The sequence below is a fragment of the Calonectris borealis genome, chromosome 4 (assembly GCF_964195595.1).
Source record: "Calonectris borealis chromosome 4, bCalBor7.hap1.2, whole genome shotgun sequence".
In the NCBI taxonomy this organism is placed as follows: domain Eukaryota; kingdom Metazoa; phylum Chordata; class Aves; order Procellariiformes; family Procellariidae; genus Calonectris; species Calonectris borealis.
Window position 1 is genome coordinate 10,584,550 of NC_134315.1, and position 21,653 is coordinate 10,606,202.

The 21,653-nt window shown below is 39.4% G+C and overlaps 1 protein-coding gene across 18 annotated transcripts in view; it reads left to right on the forward strand.

The window, feature by feature from the left end:
* The first annotated feature begins 4,218 nt into the window (after window positions 1–4,218).
* Window positions 4,219–21,653, forward strand: part of ADD1 (adducin 1) — a 67,144-nt gene continuing 49,709 nt past the window's right edge. For 9 of the 18 annotated variants that reach the window (XM_075148601.1, XM_075148606.1, XM_075148614.1 and 6 more), the window contains exon 1: window positions 4,219–4,413. The gene's annotated coding sequence lies outside the window, so the exon portion shown is untranslated. Of the gene's footprint in view, window positions 4,414–4,983; window positions 5,164–21,653 lie in introns of those variants that run through there. The other 9 variants (XM_075148605.1, XM_075148612.1, XM_075148604.1 and 6 more) reach the window with 5 other exon arrangements.

Genomic DNA, 21,653 nt, shown 5'->3' on the forward strand with positions numbered 1-21,653 from the left:
GTTTATTGTGTTATTAACCAGCTTGAACCATGAAGCTAAATTTACATTTAAGCTCAATCATGTATAAAAAATTTCCCTACACCCCCCTGAGGATAAAGTTACTATTTTTCAAACTTAAAGCCAAAGTGGCCTCTCAGTTTAATAGATTGTCTGAAGTCTGGAAACATTTAGTCTCTTGCTGTTCCAGCTGCTCTGCTCTTTCCCCACCTGCTGGTTCAATTCTCTTCATTTTTACTTTTTTCAGCTCAGATAAACCTCAGCTATGTTTTTCTTTGGTTGTGAAGGGAGATGAAAGTAGACCAGAATACATTATTTTTTTTTTCCTCCATGTAGTTGTTCCATGTTGTTAGATATATATACATTAAAGATTGTTTCTACATACTGTTTTCAAATCATTGGGAAAGTTCTCCTTCCTTACGTTAATCAGTAAAATTCAAAAAAGCAACTCCCTCCTGAGAAGAATATGATTGCAGCTGGGACAAAAATAAAGTTTCTAATAGTACTTTTGACATAACCTTACCTACACTGACCACTTTAGTAATACTACACGGAAGCCATGAGATATTATTAATGCTGTTATACACAGCTGAAATCAAGATAACCCATTGCATGATTTTTAAAAAGGCATTTAAGTTCAATAATTTAAAAGAAAAATCCCTCACGAGATTTTCAGCAGTAACGCTACATGTGCGTAAACTCACTTGTACCAGCACCAGCAGAGTCCCAGATGCCAGAGAGACACACGGCGCTTCCAGGGCTGCTTTTGGGGTATTTGGTACAGATCATTTGTGCGTGTCTATGCACACCCTCCCGCCGCTCCAAGCCTGGTATGACTGATCAGGGACTGGCTTTTACTTTGCTGGCACCTGACAAGGAAGTTTCAGTACTAAGACTCCCCTTGTGAAGGCCTATGGGAGAACTAGCAGAGAATTCACATACTGGCGTTGCTTTATTTAGAGGAACCAGAACTTTGTCCGAACAGTGGAGTAAAAGGTCTGCGTGAGATGAAAATGAATGATGACAATAGGGAAGCAAGTCCTGCCCAGTCAACAGGCTGTCAGGATAGAGCAGTTCTGGCAGGCCAAGAGGGAAAGATCTGTTTTGATACTATCATGCCCAGTTTATAGGTAACAAAAGTGACGTGGAACTGCTTTCATGGGATGAGTGCACCCCATGTGAAGGAAAAGATAAATGTCCTGATGCCAGATTTGTGACATCAACTTAGTATCGTACTTCTCACAGTAGCTGTAAACAGTTTGCTCATCGAGAAGTGTTAATGCCAGGTAAAGAGGTCAGTTGCATAAAAATAATTGTACAGTTATTATTTTTCTGATACCTAGTAAGCCAAACTAAAATAATTAATAAATGAATACATTCACATTGACTCTTTTATTTGAGACTGTATGATCTAAGTTGAGTCCAGTGATGCTGATGCTTGAGTCTGCTAAGGAAAACAATGTACTGTGGATGAGGCAGCAACTGGAACATATATACCGCCTGAACAGTACCACATTCTGACACCCCTCATGGGGACATTGTGCTGTCTCTAAATACGCGGTAGGATTTGTCTATTTTTTGAAGGGCCAGTAACCATTCCCCAGTACACGTGCAGATGTGCACACAGCAAGTGCAAGGCCACTGGCAACAAGCTTGTCTCGGTCATTTTGCCAGACCCCTCACCAGCAGCGCAAAAACCTTGAAGGGGTCAAATACCACAGGCTGAAAAATACTGTGTGATTCCTATTGTACCTTTTGTTGTAGCTGTAATGCTGTAAACGCAGCAGGTAAGAGTCACCACAGACAGACAAGTTCTTCATGTCTTAAATAATGCAGAAGTGCTTTTTCAGGTTGTCTTTGATGCCGTACTTCTGCAGCACAGCATACTGCTTTAGTACGTGTCAGTACGTATGTGCCCTCCCTTATGTTTCTACCCGTGTAATCCTACCTTTGCCTTTGCACCAGCATTGCCGTTCCTGCAGTTCAGGAACCTGCTCAGGCCAAAAACTGAACTGGCAAGATTAATGCTGTTATGCATCAGCTTTAGCAGTCTCAGGCAGCAAAGTGAGTTGGTTGAGTCGGCTGATTCAGCAGAAAGCTGGCCTCGCCACCTCCTCAGCCCCCGATTCTTCCATCAGATTAGCCAGGTGAAACACTATCTTCTCTGGCCTCGTGATTATGGGATGTGATGCAAGGGGCAGGGGGGAAGGCTGGAAGGGGACAGTGGGAACCTGTGACCTTGGGCAGGTCATAGGGTGGGACAGCAGAAGAGAGGGATAAAGGAACAGCACTCTTCTGTAGCATTTCACCATGAGATCGAACAGGTGCGATGATAAAACACATCTTTTGATCAGCCTAAACTGCTTGTGACACCGCACCCAGTAGTTACACAAACACTTAAGCCAGCACTGCTAGTGGAAGAAACGACCCTGCCCTCTCCCAGTCCCTGGGCACTGCTGCTGTCCTCAAAGTCCTCCTCTTTCTTGGCACTGCTGTTCTTATAGCCATGCACCGAGCTGGACGGGAAAACCATTCATTTTAAAACAAAGCAGTATTTTTTTGCCGAGTTAGTTTTAACATGGATCCGTTCTCCCATTTACTTTACCAGACAAGAAGAAAGAGAGCTTTATGTGTTGAATGCTATGGTAAAGAAAGGAAAGAGAGGTAAGTGAGGTGCCAAGATGAAGGAGTTTGGACAGATAGTCATCTACACACCAAGGGGAAGACAACGCGTGAGGCAGGTGGCTGGACCCTGCAGGTGCGGATCTGCGGAGCACCTGCAGATCTTGTTCATTAGACTTTGAACAGGGACAAAAGCGTGCTATCTGATATGTAAACACATTCACTGGGTTTAACAGGGTTCAGTACTAGACAGGTGAAGTGACTGTAATGTTTTAGGCTTACAGCAACAGTTCTTACAAAAAAAAGTTCAGACACGATTTGCTAATTATTAGTAATTACACTAATATGTGTCCTGTTGTGGGATGTTTTTGATTAGGCAGATCTATGTCCAGCAGTGTCTTCTTGTCAGATGTGCGATAATCATTCTGTGTCATCACCTGGCCATTTCTAGTGGTTGAATTCACATACAAGGACGTATATCTTTATGGTCTGTTCTTCCATTCGGAACAGTGAACAAATGAAGATTAATTGCCAGAAAGCATGAACTAGGTAAGTGGAGCATGTTTCCTTGGTGGAGGTGGGTGGAGCAGGCTAGATTCCTCCCATATTCCAAGGGAGAGGTGCTTAGGGCTCCTGAAGGCACCCATCGGGTTCTGCTAGCAGGAGTCTATTTTTCGTCTATTGTATGGATAACTTGGGGGCAGGGGGTACATATAACAGAGAAGAGTAGTGTTTCTGAAAGCGTGTTCCCAGACCCCCAACTCTTCATTTGACTGAGGCAGGCGCTATTCTATACAACAGTTTCCAAAATGAAGTGTAAAGCAGCAGTCTTAAAAAAATGTACGGAAAATAAAGATTACTAACAGAACAAGTTAACTTTACAGTTGGTGCTTTATTTGCAGTGACTAACATACTGTGGGCTTATACTAGCCACGCAGCTCTTCAAAAGATTTAGAAGATCTAAAGGGATGATTTATAAAGATCTAATCAGGCCTCCTATATACAAACTCTACAATATATCTGCACACTTCCTGAATCAAGTATACAACTCCGCATTAGACTGGAATTTAACATCCGGAGGATATTCGACTGACTTAAATACCTTCCGTTTTGACAGATATCTCTTAACCCTTACCAACGCAGTTCTCAAGTTTGGCTCCTCTCACTGGATATCTGCCCTTCTGGATCGATCTTGACCTGCTCTGAGCTTCCAGCGATTAGATATCGTCACTGCTGTGTGTTAAGGAACCCTTTATGGTAACGCTTCCTTGGCAATCACTTGGTCTCTGCCCCTATCTCTCAGCCTGCTGTAAGACAAGCTTCCCAGACGACGCGCTACCCCTTTCTGAAGGGATCCAGCTCCACAGGAAACCCCTTCCCCGCGTCGGGGGGGACTCTTCTCGGCCTCTGCCCAGCCGTTCGGGAACCACCCAGCACGTCCCGAAGCCCCACGACCCGCGGCCCCGGCTGAAGCCACCCACCTCCTGAGGCGCCGCCAGCGCTCCCCGCCGTCCCCCGTACGCGCCTCCCGCCGACCAATGGGAGAGCCGCTTAGTCACCGAGCGTGCGCCCTCCAATGGGCGGCGCGGTTATTGGCCTGCGGGCTCGGGAAGCCGCACCCTGTCAGGTGGGGGCTGGGGCTGCTTGGTGGCTGTGGGGGAGGAGGGAGCGGAGCGGAGCGGCGGGAGGCGGAGCTGGGACCAGCGGCGGCGGAGGCAGCCTCGTCAGGGGGACCGGCTGCAGCGGGCCCTTCTTTCCCGCTCCCTCCTGCCGCCCTTTCTCATCTGTCTTTGGGTAAGCGCTGCCGCGGAGGGCTACGGGGGTGGTGGGAGGCGCAGGAGGGGCGCCGCCGGTAGCGGTCTGGGGGGAGGCGGGGTGGCAGAGGAATGCGGGGGGCGCGTGCGACAGAGGGGCGCAGCCGTTAACGGTCCCCGGCGCGGGGGGGGTGGCGGGCGGGGGAGCAGCCGTTGGCGGCGGGCAGGCTGTGAGGGGGAGGCGGGCGCTGCGGCGGGGCGCAGACGCTGCGGGGAGAGGAGGAGGAGGGGGGAGGCGAGGCGAGGCTGGGGCGCAGACGCTGGAACCAGCTTATTTAGCCCGGGGCGGGGAGGAGAGGAGAGGGGAGTTGTTGTCTCTGCCTTGAAAACAAGCCGAGGGTGGGGGGTGTGTGTGGAAAAAACAGCTGCCCGCTGCTCGCAGGGTGCCTGCGGTGAGGGGCTGGGGCGGGGAAGAAGATTTTCGGGTCTCTGGGGTGATGGGGGGCAGAGTGAGGTAGTCTCCAGCTGCTGAATGGGATGGGGCGGTGGGGGCTGAGCGGCGGGGGCGGTTCAGGGTTGGAGGGGCAGGTTCCTGTCAGCCCTCTCTCAGCAGAGACGGTCCCCCTGCCCGCGCCCACCGCGGTGAGCGGGGTGCGATGCTCCTGCTGCTGTTGCCGCCGCAGGAGGCGGCTGCTCAGCGTTTAAATCTCGATTGCACCCAAGCGATGCGTCTGCTGGCTCTTCCCCCACCGCCCTTCTGCTTCACCTGCCCCTTCTTCTAGACTTCGAGGTGACCTGCTGATTAAGCTTGGCAAAATGCGCGCATTAGAGTGTCCAAACTATCGTCCGCAGAGGACGTAGGAATGAAGGAGGAGATGTGATGCATTTGTGCGGTGTTATTGATTGGCGGGGTACCAGCAGCAGCAGCAGACGGGCAGTTGTTTTGTTTCCTCTGCTGGAAGGGGTATCTATATTTTAGCATTTCCAGTGTCTGTTTTTGATACAAAATGTCACATGTCTTTCTGTGCATAATTACTGCACAGACTCTATGCTGCTTTTAAGGTTGATTCTTAATCTAGTTAAAACTAGCAATTAGGGAGGGGGAAATTCCAGTCAAGCTGGAAAAATACCCATGGCCGTACTGAGACAGGGGGCTAGGAATAGTGCTGGGTTTAAATCTTTCATGAGTTACTGCTGTAGCTCAGTGGTGTAAGCTCTTGCTGTTTTGTTTTATTCTGCTTTTTGGAAAGTTGCTATAGATCATAACATTATCGTATACCAGAAGTATTCCGTTTTCTTGCATGGTGACTTCTGTCTCTATATGGAGCTTTATAAAACATGTCTACCCTCAGCTTATGAATTCTCAAACTGCAACTACCACTAGATAATTTCTGTATGCTTTGCTGAAAGCTACAGGTATCTCCATGCACACAGGCTATTTACGGCTCTGGGTTCTTGTAATATGACTGAACGTGCTGATGGAATACTTGCCAGTTCTTAACTGCCGCAAATTTGTTCTTTTTTTATAGAACAAAAGAATTTATTTTAAAAATAAAGAAGTACAAAATATAAATAAGGCTTCCATTTTTCTTTATTAAATTGATTGGCGTAACAATTCTGTACCTCAATAAGGAAATACTGTTTTTAAAGCTGTTGTATAATAAGTGAGAAAAAAATGCAACTATGGACTGGACTTCTGGAGCAGGTGGCTTTGGTATTTCTTTATATTCAGTAAGCAGTTTGATGCAATCGTGTCAAAATAGTCTTAAGTGAACCTAATGGTCTATGTAGTTTTCCTCAAGTACAGAATTTAAACTTGGTGGTTTTCTTAGGAGAGTTTTGAGGAAGAAACAATTGCAAGTTTTTACATTTTTCACTGTAGCAAGATAATATGTGCATTACTGTGTTTGCATGTTTAAGTATCTTGTAGTTTTACTGGAGTTCTCTTTTCTCTATGAGGTTCCACATTGAGGATAGTGCTTTTTAGCTAAAAACTGTTGTGTTGCCTGAATGTTTTCTTTTTATGGTTGAAACGGTGTGAGAAATCTGAACGTTTGTGCTTCATCTGAAACAAGCACTTTTGCTAGTGTGTTGTGCCAGTAAGTTCATTAGAGTATGGTTCACTAATGCTGTAGAGTGAAGAAGGTCATTTACTGAATCAGTATTTTTCTGTGACAGTTCTTTTTAGATGTCTCCAACAGAAAATGACTCAACTCTTCTCATTCTTTGACATTCACCATCAATATTAAATGTTATTTTGCATGTATGGAATTGGATCATTTGATGAGGTTATGTGGACAAACCCATTTGAGCACTGAGAGACTTTCACAGGAGTAAGGATAAAGCTACTTACGCCCCATTCAAGTATTGGTTTTTGAAGGGTAGCTTCGCAGCTTGAAGTGCTTTTAACAAATCTCCTCACCCAACATTCTGTGACTTGCTGTAGGAGGAAAAAACTGAATTTTGAAGCAGCCAATTTTGTTAATAAATAGAATAAAATATTACAACTGGAGGTTTCAAGCTAGGAGAAGGATGCTTAGCATGTTGATTGCTAGTAAGCATACAACTTCCTTGTGACAAGTGCTCTGAGGAGGCTAGACAGTAAATCTTGTAGTTGTAGAAATAGTTTTCTTAATTATTTAAGAACTGTAGCTGTGGTGAATAGCGAGTGATTTGTAAATCCCAAACTGTTGCTATGCAAATGAGCCAGTCCTGCTTTGAGGGAAAAAATCATAGTAACAAAACTTGCCCACTTTTATGAAGGAGAGCATATCAGAGAAATGTCACTTCTGTTGTGCAGTGAGGACACCTGAAGCATGAGGACGTGAAGTAAAAAATAATGCTAAATCTCTGATTTTGATGGCTTTTAAATTAGAGTTTACTCTTGGACTATGCTGCGTGGCAGAAAGCAATCTCTGAAATAGCACTGTATTTGTAATTCATACCATAACTAAATATTTCTTAGACACTTTTGGAGTGATAGGTGAGTGATATATTTAAAAAGTGATTGTGAGCACATATGAATTTAGGTTTAAACTGCTGATTCTGTTGTGCAGGTCATTTTACATCTGCTGAGGAACCTGTCTAAAACTTTTCTGTTAAATTATAGATCTGCTCATTAAAAGATTCAAAAGCAGATATTTTTTTAAAATAGTAGAAGCTCCTAGATTACCTGAGTTTTGCAATTTTCATTCATATAATTTAATCAGCCTTCTCGGGGGGATAGGAGAACATTACCTAGTCTTGCCACTTATTCAGCATTCCTCTTCAAAAGTACTCCTTTTTGGTAGGGCTGAGAACAGCAGCTGTACAAACCTGTTGTTAAAGAAAGGTGTAAAGTGTGAATCATGTAAACCAGTTTATTTCCTGAGGAAAGCTTCTTTTCATTAGAGGTAATAATGCTTTAAAAGTACTGGTTATACAGATATTTTGGTCTATGATAATTTTTACTTTAAAATTACGCTTTTCTACGGTTACTTTTCCTATCATTTTAAGTATTATGTGAACAATAACAGGGTTTTGTAGTAATTTAATGGAATGATCAACATAACTTTATGATAACTTTATGTTATCTCAGTAAGCATCTGTTGTTTATTGAGAATAATCTTGATAATCTTTAGTCTGATTGAAGCAAATAATTGGTTTATTTCCTCACCAGTCAGATGTTGTTCATTGTGGTCTTGTCAGTTCAGAAATTGTAGTGGCTAGTAGTTGCAAGAGTTGAAAGGGCAGAGACTCCAAGAAACACCGTTTTCAGACCGTTTTTAGAACTACTACTTTTTCAAATCAGGTACAAGCTGAGATGGCATCATTTGTCATGAGGGCTCCGGTTTAACATTCTAACCAATGGTCCTGGTCTTGAATAAAGTTTAAGTATTACTGCTACTTTGGGGAATTTTACAGTCTAACTGTTCTTCATTTCAGGGCAAATTAAGTTTTAGTGTAGAGATGGATTTGAATAACTACTACCAGTCAAGCTGGCTGACCAGCGTGTATGCTTGCTTGCTTTACTGGATTGACTCTCTGACCGTTAAGAAGAAAGTGAAAATGTCGTCCTTGAAGGCGTAGCCAAACAGGAGTAACAACTTCTTCAGCACCTTCCTAACCTTCCTCTTTTTGACCTTGCTTATTAGATTGCATTTTGAGAAATGATCTCTGCCTGCTCTGTTGGGTACAGTTATTATTCAGTGAAAGATCAACCTTTCAACCTCAGATCAGTTGTGTTAGCAAGCGGGACATCAAAAGAGTTTTTCACTATCGCTTATTTGAGTGGCTTTCTCTGCAGATTAATTGAAAATCGACATACATGAAAGCGCATTTCAATTCAGTTTTCAAACTGGAATATTAAGAGCTACTCTTTAAAACTGAGATTTGAAGTTTCCATGCTCTTCAGACTCATCAAATACTCCTTTGTATTTTTAATTGACCAATGTATTGGGGTTTGTCTTTTAAAATCATTGATTTTTACAACGTATTTTGTGTATGGTTTTCGGATCTTGACTCCTGAAATCTGAAAAGATAGGGAGTAAAATACTTCAGAGTTCTGAGATTTTCTTTTTCTTCCGTATACCTAATTGAATTGCTGAAAAGGGGTCATGGAAACTGAACAGTAAATGCAGTTAATCAGTAACACTTTATGGTATCTTTGATACTTTCACATCAAATGAGTAGATAAATATTAAGTTGTGGTACATTTATGCACTGAAGATCAGGGGGAAATCAAATTACTATAGCTAAGATCATCTAGGTTTTTGGTTGGAATCAGTAAACATGTAAAAGCCAATTTGGACTAAAAACTGTAATTTGACTTGCAGGCATAGAAACTCATTTTGTTTATTTTGGGTTGGTTTTCTTTTTGTACACACAAATTTCAAATTCCTGTTGTGGTGCCATTTATGCTTTTTACTTCTATCTTGTTTCAGATCTTGAATCTTGAGAGGTCTGGTACACTATTTCAGCTTTATTATAGCTAATGCCAGATTAAACCCGCAAGTGTCTGCAAAAACCTCGACCCATGAAGATTGTCTTCTATGGTTTTTTTTTGGTGGTGGGTTTTTTGTTGGTGTGGTGTTTTGTTTTTTGTTATATAATACTGAGGATAAAGTTACTGTTCCTGCATTGTGACTGTGGAGGTGAAGGATAAGGCATACTTTGAGTTTAGTTTTCTTTTAACAGATGAAATAATTTCTTTAGGTATTGTCACTGCAAAATATTGATGATAATCTATATATGTATGCATGTGAAACATCCATTCCATCTAAAATTCAGCAAAATAAGACATTGCTGCTGTTGTGCATTAACTGAGATATGCAGTATACTTGGTGGTTTTTTTTTCTCTGAAAAATCTTGTCTAGCATAGCTTTGCATAGTAATCTTGAATCAACATAGCTTAAAGTATTCCAAAGTTAAAGGGACTTACTTTATTTTTCTCTTAAACTTCTGAACCTACTAGCTACGTTCAGCTAAATTTAACAGGAAAGTGGTGACTTCAAACACACAAAGTTTCTGCCAATAATGTATAATCTGATTGCCAAACTTGTGCCCCCACAAAGAGAGGGGCATGGCTCCTGATCTGTTTTGAGAAGCAGGAGCATCTGGCTGTGTAGCCGTTACACCCTTGCCTGCCAGCCAGTATATGGGTAGCTCTGAACCAGTCGTAGTGTATTTTGCCACTTGCATGGCCAACCTGGGCAGACCAGTGCTCAAGTGAAGGGAGGAGCAAGGATGGACTCATGCAGGATGTAGAGGAAACATGAGGATTTGGGATTAAAAAAGGATAAATAGGGAAGCTTAGGAGACTTCAGTTGAAAGGAAATCATGTTTCATTAGTTCTGTCATCTTTCTCTAGGTGCTTGCAGTTACTGAAAAGTTTTTCACGATTTTCGAGTAAAATTCTACACAACTAAAGTGTTGCTTTATTTTTAAATGTCACTTCAAGTTTCCATGTGATTTGAATAACAGATTCAGTGTAAAGCACAAGATTCTATTTTGATTCCAAAATAAGTTTTCTTTCTTTACTGTGGATATAATTTTTAAGCCTACTAGTATATACAGGAATGTGGGGGGTTTTTTTTGTGTGTGTCCCGCCCCCCCCTCCCCCCCCCGCCCTTGAACTTAAAGTAAAATTTATTAGATGGTGAATTTTCAAAGATATTCTGGTAATTTTGGTTATAACTGATAACTTGGAAGCATTTCAGAACAATTTTATATCTTTTATGAGTGAATTAAGGATGAAGGTGTCAGGAAAGTGGTGTTCATTTTTGTAAATTATTTTTCATAAGGTGTTGGTGGCCAGAAGTATACAGTAAAATTTTATTTGGTTATATAGAACATTTGCGGTGCAGTATTAAATTATTTTGGAATCTATTAATAGGCAGGAAAAATAAATTAATAATGATCTCTAGATGTTTGCTTAGATCTCAACTGTACATATGAAATGAATCTTTTTTTTTTTCTGTTTGCTTATATAGGGATTTAGGTAAAAAGTTAGTGAATTCTTTAGAGCTTTCCCAAAGCAAGTGAATCGTACATGGCTTGGATGGAAAGGGAGATAAAATATATATGCTTAATCTGAGGGAAAGCTATTATGTCTTTTATGTGTCAAGGAAACGTGGTGGATTTCTGTGCCTTGGACGCAGAGAGGACCATCCTGTGTTCTCTTTGATTGCTGCTACTTGTAATGAATGTCTGCCTGTATGTTTTTCCTGCATTACTTCAACCTACTTTAGAACCTGCGCTAATCTTGATGCTGCTGAGTTATGTGGATCATCTTATACTGAGCTTCTTGCCTCTCTTCTGGAAAGAGAGGATGTTTGTGATTGCAGCATAGGGTAAGGATTTTGACAAGTGGGACGTCCACTTCTGGATCTGCCGTAGTCTTTATTGCTGATCTAGGGCTGCTGATCCAGTCTGTTAATGGAAATGTTGATTTAAGGACAAGGAAACCCCAGTTAAGATGCCTATACCCTTGCTTCATAGTTGTGGAATGGTAGTCCTTCCAGTATCCTCCAGTTTTCCCTCACTGCAGCAACTTTTGGAGGAGCCAAGAGCAGAGAACGCAGTGAGCAGTTTGCTGCACAAATTGGAGGAAGGTAGTCTCTCAAACTACCCTCTGGCCTGCCCAGCCACCAGAACATAAAGAGCATTTTGGCAGCTGGTCAGCCAAAGTCAGGAGTGGTGAACAGAAGGCTGGGAAACATGGTTAAAATCTGAATGTCAGCCAGAAAAGCTGGACCTAGCCAGTCTTGCAAATTATGAGGGCAGCCTTATTAATTGAACATTCTGGCTGGTGGAAAAGTTGCCTGAGGCTTAGAGTCTTTATGGGTCAATACTTACCACTAAAGTGGGGAGACCCCTCCACGCCTCAAGCAAAGCTCACAATGTCAAAAATAAACCTTTGTAGCTGCATTTGCCACTTCAGCTGCATGTTTAATGGGTTTGGGATCCTGTCTGATGTGAGTAGGCTAAAGTATTGAAATAGCTGGTCTCCCAAAAAGGACTCCCAAAACCTACTATTTTTCTTGCCTTTTTTCCAGTCATTAACATAAGTATGGTATTTATTGTTACTGGAATAGTGTCCATTATGTTAATTATTTTTAAGCATTTATTAAAACAACCGCAAAATACAAAGAAAGCTGAAGATTGCATAATGAAGAGACATGAGAGTAACTAGTTACTTAGGATATCCTGGGTTTGATTTTCATAATGTCACCTTTTTAAAGAGCTTAAGCTTATTTCTGCATTCCTTGGTTTTCAAGGCATTAAGTCATTACTGTGTTCACATAGTTGTTGAAATATGTTAGTTCTATAATAACTGAACTATATTTTCAGAAATTCACTATACCTCCAAGTCAAATGGGGGCACATTATTGCACATTTTCAGTATTGTAGTTACTGGAATTGTTTAGTTAAGAATGAGGCAGATTTCGAATGCCTCTTTTTCTTTGCAGACCTTTAATCAGACACCTTCCTAAATAATACTCTATTTGTTATCAGTTATTGGTTTGAAGACCTGCTGTGATAGCAAATATTTAATGGTAGAAGGAAAAGGTGAGATCATTCAGTCTGAAATTTTCTATTTGCTACTTTACTTCTTGTACTACAGTTTTTGCTTGTTTAATTTAATCCTTAATTTGATTAAGGTTTTTTAATCATTAATGAATAGGATAAATTCGGTTAATTTGACTGAAATTCAAATCTAAATTTATTCTTTCAAGGATTTGATGATCTGAGAGAGTAATCTGGTAATTTTCCCCTCCCTCCTCTGTGTTGCTATAGTAATCCTAAATTTGAACCTTGTTTCTGCAGACTTTTTTTTCCTTCAAGTAAGTTTTGTAATAGCTGTGCAGTGTGTTCTCAAACCAAAATATTGATAATACAGACTTTGTTGTTGCTTTTTTTTTTTTCATTTGGATGTAACATCTGAGGTAAAGCTGAAATTAAGCAGCCTTAACTTGCCTTCTCTTTTTCTAGCTCTGCGGAGATGTTGTGGCATTAATCTTTTTATTCATGTTTTAGGCATACATCATTTAGGGGGGGGGAAAAAGCAAATGAAGGCCCAGCTAAAGCAAAAAAAAAAAAGACCCAAACTTCTCTGAGTGTCATGAGAAGCTGATAATAATTGTAATTATAGAAGTGAACATTGAAATTGCAAAGGCTGTAACTTAATTTAGCATCCAAATGTTCTTGCAATTCCAGTTTTACAGCGATGTTCAGGGCTTATTTGATGAGGTGCTTTCAGCTACTTCTGGTGTGGCTGAACTTCTGATACAGCAATAAATGCAGATAATTCTGGCAACTGTATAAAATATTTGTGCTTTTATCAAACTTTGATTTTTTTTTTTTTTTGGATATACAAAAAAATAGAGATGCAAGATCTAACAAGGTTAATAGCAAATTGAAGAAGAGCATCAGGAGTAAGCAGAAAACCTGAAAAAGACTGATCACCTGTCTTGTCAGGAAGCATGGGGACAATTAAATAAGACTAAAAATAATTTGGGTGAAAGACTACATGAAAAGTTTGCCTTAATTTTCAGTGAAGACAGTTTTGAACACACGCACTCTGGCAAATAGATCTTACTGAAGGGAGGTTATATGAAAATGATTTCCGTAAAGATAAAGTTGAATTTAAAGGGTGCAGATCAGTGGGACTATGTAATATTTACTCTGGAATTTTGAAGTAGGTGGTCTGCGTAATTAGAGGCTCAGTTGCAAGAATTGTTATTAAATGTCAAGGCAGAAGAGTATTGGATGGCTGGTGAGCAGCAGAAGTAGTCACTATGTTTAGAAAAAAGGTGGTTCAGGATAGTTATTGCATCATTAGTGTGACCTTAATATTCGGGGTTTGTTTAAATGTAGAAAGAGAAGCTATTCTATATGGAGGTAAGAGGAAAATGGGGTATGAAGTGATATAGCTCTTAACAGAGAAAGACTTTGTCAGAGAAATTTAACGGCTCTTTTTTATAAGATACCTGATTTTTTGGAGAAGATACGTGGTTAGAGCTGACCTCTTTTAACTTACGAGTCATGTAATGTGTAATATGATTCCATGTAAAAACTAGGGTGATATTTCTGTGAAAATTGATTTAAAACAGTGACAGGATGTGTCGAGTATGAATAGAACTGGATGACCAGAAGATGATGTATTGGAAGTATGTTAGTAGTGGTATTTGTCAAGGGTCAGTTTCAAGACTTAGAATTTTCATTAAAAACATTGATGCTTTCCTACTTCTTATGCCAATCTCGTGTTCTCTCATCAGATGTCAAGTATCATCAATACAAAAGAAGGTTTTGCACAGAATGAAGTTGAGACCTTAGGACATGACCAGTAGAAGAAGGAGTCATATTTAATAGGATTAAAATATGACGATGATCTTGTAACACTTCAGGATGACTAACCTATCAAAGTTAGCAACTGTGAAAAGTATTAGGATAACAAGTATACTGTTGTTGTCCTACTAATATTTTTCTTTTGAAGAAGTAAAGTGGTATTGACTTTTTCTGGTACTCGTGAAAGCTTATCTGGAATATTGTGTCTAATTCCTATCACCTGCCATCAAGTGAAAAGGGCATTCGGATTGGAAGAGGTACAGGAACTGATTTCTAGAATGACTAAGGGAATGGAGAATTTGCTCTGTAAGGGTGACTCAGAGTGTCATGTTTGATCTGGGAAAACAAAGCATGAAAGAGGTTGCTCTTCATAAAAATAAGAGTGAAACAACACACATGGGTAAAAAGAGCTTCTTAAGCTTGAGGTATGAGAACAAATGGGTATAAACTACCCAAGAATAAACCTAGTCTGGAAATTAGAAAAGATGGTTCCTAAGCAACGGAGGCATAGAAGTCTGCAACAGCCTTCCCTTAGGAGTAGTGGAATAAGACTGTCTTTAAGATGGAGCTGGTTAGCTTATATAAGGGGGAGGAGGGAATATAACATGTAGTTCTCCACAGTACCTTGGGATTTGAACTCCTTGACCCAGCATATCCGTTTGTTCCCATGATTCCTGTCTTGTTAGTCAAATATGATACAGTAACATGACCAGATACTGTCCGGAGACCAGTAGGTACATAGGTGGTCTGTTTCTTGAGCAAACAGACGATTTGCATTCTGAGGTATATAAAGGCTTATATCAAGGGATAATAAATGTTAGACAAGTAGGATGTTTTAAATACTGTTTTATGTAATATGCTACATTGTATCTTATGTAGTGGATATATATTATGTTTTGCATTAAGAAACCCCAAATCAACACAGAATAATTTAACAGATTGAATAATGAGCCCTGTATTGTTTTCTTCTCATGCTGCCCTGTGCGATTTAAGGAAGCTGCCCACAACATGTGCGTAGCTACGTCATTGTCTTTGTATTTCTCTGAGAATTCTCCTTTGAGCTGTTTAAATAAAAAAAAATATTGGTGCAAGCTGAAGGGTTGAGGTGGTGAAAACCGTGTATACCATGTTGCTATGTATTGCCCTGCTGTTTCTGTGTATTGCCCTCAGACTCTGTCCATCTAATAAGCTTGGAATGTAATTTTTTGAGGAAGCATTGTGCTTGTGTTTGCACTAATGAGAGACGCTCCCATATCTCTGCATAATAGAAGATTGGTGGTTTTAAAGCAGACTTGACAAAGAAAAGGTTTCTACTGCCTTCTCCCTGACAGAAAGACACTAATTGGCAAATTGGGGAATTAATGTTGCCTGAGGTTACAATATTTTTCTAATTTATTCAATTGTTATGACATGTTAAATCATGCTTTAATTCTTGTTGAGGTATTTCAGACCCAGGAGGGAACTTGTAAATGCTCATTTGTGCAATTGTTTCGTCTACATCAGTAGTGTAAGTTACTGGATGTGTTTTTTATCTGAACAGAAGCAGGCAGAAATACACTATCTGCTTTATATTTTCATATTCTCTAACTCTGTCTTATTCTTTTTTGTAAATGTTCATCTAGAAAGATTCATTTTTGAAAGGAAGTTCAAGCATGGAAAGTAGTTTGGTTAGGACAGGATAGAAATTTAATAATGTTTGAAAGGTTCCTTCCTGACTGTGTTTGATGTGTATTATTGACTTCCCTTCAGCTGTTAGGTGAATTTCCTGTTGATTTTAGGTATAAATAATTGCCAAAGCACTGTCTAGCCCTATCTGTGTGGTTTAAATGGGATGTGTTTTCTCTATTCACAAGTTTAACAGTATTTTAATGTTTTCAGAACTAATGTAGAAGACTGAGAACTAGATCTCATTCCCCTAAATTGCTGTATTCACACATTATGATTAATATGAATGGTAAATACATAGGCATAACATTAATGACTTAAATGGCACTTTGCACATGTTTAAGTGTTAATGTTAGCTAAGTTACATACCAAAGTGGAATTTTTGCAGAAAAGTGCTTGATGGTTATAATTTTGAAAGCTGATAAAGAATAGTTAATACTTTAGAGCTTGTGGAAGTGTTCACTATTATATGAATATTGATTAAATTGTATTTAATTGGCTTTATTATTTAGACATTCTATCTTGTCATTTACTGTTAAATATGTGTGAACTAGAGACAGTCTCATGCAATAAAAGAAAAAAAAAAATCCAATTTAAGTCTCAAACTGTTTGGCAATAGTCTCCAAAGAGTGGATGGCTTAGCAGATGTCATCTTAAAGCTCTTGCAATGAGAATATATTTAGGGATACTGGTATTTTGAAAGAATGTATGGACATTAAGAAAATTGTAAAAGTTTATTATCTTGATCTTTTTGTTCTTAAAGTATGTTTTTCAACTAGACCATATAGGATTTGTCATGGTAACCGAAAAAGTATCAGATTAAAGTAAATAATGTTATTGCGTTGGCATGATAGAAATAGTAGAAATAATTACTGAAAAGCCAAGCATTTTTGTTTTTTTCTAATTTGCTTTATGAATATGACACTGGAAGCTTATCAGTTTGCCCCTTCTGGTGAACCAGCTGATTTGTTTGTTAACTGAAAATATGGTATTAAATATTGGAGAGAATAAAAAGCTTTCTGGCTTTATATGCATTTTTAGATACATTATTTTTAATTCATTTATCTGTCAAAATTGAAGCTGAGTATTGCTCAGTAGTCTTAAATTGAAATAATCTTTTATTAGGTGGTCTAGAAGAGCATCCCCTGCAGATGTGGCCTATGCTATAGCTAGTTCTGAAAGGGATGCAGTCAAAGTTGGAATAATTTATATTTTCAGCAGCATATTCAGATCTGGCACTTTGGTTTCTTATTTCATATGAGAGTCATGTCTGTTAACTTTTCTTTTTAAATACTGTATCGTGTTAGCTGGTGACACACTTTATTTTTAAGTGTTCTTAGAGGTATATTTTTCATGGTGGTACTGTGCCTCATAAACACATAAAATCTAAACTGTCTTACAAAGTGAAGATGCAAGTTTGATCTTTGGAGGATAAATCAGAAAAATCTTACTTCCTCCTCTCCCCCCAAAGAGTAGTGAGTGTGTATCCTTTCCAAGACTTGTTGGATTAGATTAGTTTCCCTGTGAAAAATGTTGAGGAATAGTTGGTGGAGACAGTAACATCTGCACAGAACAAATTTGCAACAAGGAGATACAGTACAATGACTAGATAATGGGCTGTTCAGATTTTGTTACCATTAATTTCTTCCTATATTATTAAAGATCTAGAAACCGAAACAAATTAAATTTGAGGTAACAGTCTTGTATAGGTTGCTTGAGAGTGGAGGAGAGCAAGGAACTTGAGGATAACATAGAGAAAGATCAGGGATAAGGCTAATAGCAGACTCAAATAAGAGTTTTAAGCTAGTAAATTATATTGCTATTGTGTGTCATTGAACATCTTCATAAAACCATCTGAATTTTAGTGATGTTCATAGAGGTGCATGAGATTAAAGGGGGGGGAATCTTATTTAAAGTATTTCCTGTTCATTGTTAGCTGATAGATCTGTGAAATTCTATAGTAAGGTCTTATACTAATAGGAAAGAAAATAGTGGGCAAGTATGAGGCAGGAGGGAAAGCTGAGTTTTGTTTAGTTTAGAGAAGACAGATGAGAAAAATAAATTGAAGTAGAATAGAAAAATAAATTGATACTGTAAGGTCAGAAACAGTTTTAAAAATCTGGATTACATTACACAGGATTTCTCTAGGATTTTTTACACATAATGTGTTTAAAACACTGGTTTTAAAAAGTCACATTCTGTATGTAGCCCATGGGACTTAGTGCTATGAGGTATTATTGCGGTCAAGAGTTTAGCACGGTGCAAAGTAAGATTACACATTCTGTATCAGTTATACAAGGAATGTTGAAATGTATGTAATTTTTTTCATGGTGTAAAGCATAAATCAATAAATCACTACAAGTGTGTGCGTGTTATACTGTTCTTAAAACTGAACACTGCCCATGGTTAGTCAGGATATTTCAAGAGTTAAACCACTAGCTTGACCGAGTTTGGCAATTTTTCCCTTTCAGACAAAGTTTTGGCGTTTGCTTGTAAAACCCCAAATGGTTTTTACTCTGGCAGCTACAGAAACTCATTGTATACAAAAGAGAATACTACAGAATCTTCTTTCTTATGAAATCAGAGCAGTTGACTAAATAAACATCATACTTAATATTTGAGCATTAGAATTGTCAGACTTGTTTTGGTTTAAACAAACAAAAAAAACAATCTGAAGCTATGAATTTCTGGCTCCAGGATAGCTGAAGTTGAATGGCTGATATAGACTGCATATATCTTGTGTGGAGACTTCTGGGAGAGACATGATAGAATGTATTAGTGTCTGGATATGCACAGAAAGGTAACGTTTTAATGTTAAAAATGAAATAGTAAATGTAATTTATCATGTGGCCTATAGAATACATTTTTGTAGGATTTCTGTTGGATTTCATAAGCTTCATTGGATGCTTTTTTACTGAACAACTCCAACAAAGTGGGAATTGCTTGTGGCCTAATATGCTTTGAAGAATGTGGACATGTTAGATCGTATTGAAATCCCTTAAGGGCAGGAGCTTCTGTTGAACAGGTCTGATTGCAGGTTCGGATGGGGGGGCTTGTTTACAAATTACCTACCCTAGTCTATTATCCAGCTCATAGCATGACCACACAAACAGTTGTGTAGGCTCAGCGATGTAGCAGGCACTATGTGGGAATAACTGTCAAGGAGGAGTTTGAAAACAATACTGTGCTCCTGAGAAAGCATTATATACTTACAAAATACGGAAACAAAGACTTAAAGAATAGATATTTCTACATACGAAATAATATTTGTTGTAAAAACAAATACTACAATACAGGTCTAATGCTAGTGATTATTGTTTTCATTTCACACAGTTGTTTTGCCCATCTCCTTGGAGAGCTGCTTACCAGCTTCTAAGGTTTTGTTAAGATCTGTTAGACTTCACATGAGCAGAAACTGCTGGCATGTATCCGACTGCATGCTGTTTGGGAAATGACTGTAAAAGCTGGGTTTAGAGTTCTGGCTTTGAATACTGCGTGCATGTCACTGTGTTTTGCAATTTCTGATGCCAGTAGCCTTTCAATGAAACTTGAAAGAACTGTACATAGCATATTTCAACAATAAAATAGTGGCACTAGGGTTTCTAGAAAGAGTTCATTTTACAGCTTGAGGAATAGAAGTACTTTGACAGTGCTGTGTGCATTATTCAGAATCCTGTCTGACTCCAACTGATTTGACACAACTATGCATCCTTGATGTTCATTATTTTAACTTAAATTTCTGTTTCTGGGATTATAAGCCCAATACTGGCTAGGTGTGATTTCTAGAACACAGTGGGTAAAGGTCTCTGATTACTACTAAGCAAACATAAGCAGGTGTACTGTGTTTTTACAAGTTTCCTAGCTATTGGTAGTGGTAATGTTGAAAAATGGAGGGCATTTTGTCCATGGATAGAAGTCACTTGGATAGGGATCTGAGTAAAAATCAATAATGAAGACAATATGATAGAGGAGTTCTTTTTAGACAACCAATAATAAGACACATGTAGAAACATTGTTTTTTTACTGTTAATCTTCAAATGTTTGTCAGCTAAAACAATCCTTCCCTAAAGATGTTAGTCTTTATGGATGGATAGTGTTCAGTTTAATCTGAAAGCATGGGGATGTGTATAACTGGAGCCTTTCATGTTTTACATTGGGACTTCAATACAGTAAGTGCAGAATGCCCAGATGCGTGATTTCAGTTTTGTTCTTTTGGTTTTAAAAATGGTTTTAGTTTGTTTTTTGTAAAACATTATAGCCATGCAAAACTATTGGGACCTTCGGATTCTCTGCTGTTTAGGGCAGGTGTGCTCCTCCGTCTTTACCTAATGTTTGGGGCTGAACCTTGAGAAAGAACTTGTGTGCTTGGGATTGGTTCTTTCAAAGCTGGATGTGTGGAAGAGCAGGAGGGAGAGCTGATGTCTGTTCCCTGGAGTCTCAGACTGGATGGCTGGAACCAGACCCATAATGTAAATGCAGCCACCTTGACCCCTTTAGTGAAGGCAGCCTTTATGAATGGGCCTACTTGGTAACAGCTAAGCAGACCACGAGTTGTTCTGTTCATTAACTAGATTGTGGTGTGCGAGGCTCTGCAGCCATTCTATAATTGGGTGAGTATCAGGCTTAGGTTAGTCCTTGTCCTCCTGCAACGCGAACAGAATTTTATGCCATGGTTTGTGCACATGCTTCTGTGTTTTCTGGATTCTCCTTTATTCTGTTGAATCTTCAGTTGAATAACGTAACCATCTGGAGACTAGAATGGTCCTAGCTAAGACATTAAGAAATAGGCCTAGTAGAAAGTGTGAGAGTGGCCATGATTCCCGAAATTTTGAAGTCTGGGCTGCTGTAGACAATTATGTTTGTGATTCTGAAAGCAACTTCGCTAAAATGGCCTTTAAACACTGTTTGCATGATTTACAGTGACTGGAGTAACTGGTCTACTGCATTTCTCCCCAAATCTAATTCTGAAACCCTGTAGAACAAAGTCAGTAACATCTTTTTCCACTGTCAGGTGGAAACAATGAGAATCTCAGCTGGAAGATAAGTCCTGGGTTTGCATAATGTTAATTTATGCAGCCATATTCAGTCGTGCAATACTTGCCTGACGAGGAAGACAGCATGATCAGGAAGATGGTTTTCTCATGGTGTTTCATCTGTTGCAGTGTGGGTGTGCTTGACCCTTGAGGTTTACCCAGAAGTAGGAAACATCGCTGCATAATTTTGGGGTGGGGTGCGCATTCACACTCCCCTGGGAAAAAGAAAAACAGAAATGAGGTGCTCCTAAAATAGAGTTCATGGGGGTTTCTTGACATATTATTTCCTAATACGTAACAAACAACAATCTAATACAGGAAAATGAATTCCAGTAAGACTTTTATATAGTTTATGTGTCTTTAATCTGTAGATTAAAGTTGTCAAGAGTGTTCTGGGAGACGGAAAAGAGAATGCTCTTGGATTTGGGAACTGTGTAATGGGATGAACTTTGTCTTACTGTCACTTCTAAGACTTCTATGAAGATAGTGTTAATATCCTTTATATAGGGCATGTATTTTAAACACCGTTCAGAAATTTTCAATGTAGGGTGGATGAAGGATGTCTTCCTAAAATTTCTGATCTCCCTGAAAGACTTACAAATGCCTGATTAACCACCATGTAAAGGAGTTTTTAGTATTTGAATAAGCCTGACTGTTAGCTGTCTGATTTGGAAATAGGATAACGATATGATGTGAGGCTCACATTTCAAAGCTGTTTTCAGGTCCAAGTGCAGTATAAAATCTCACATGGAAG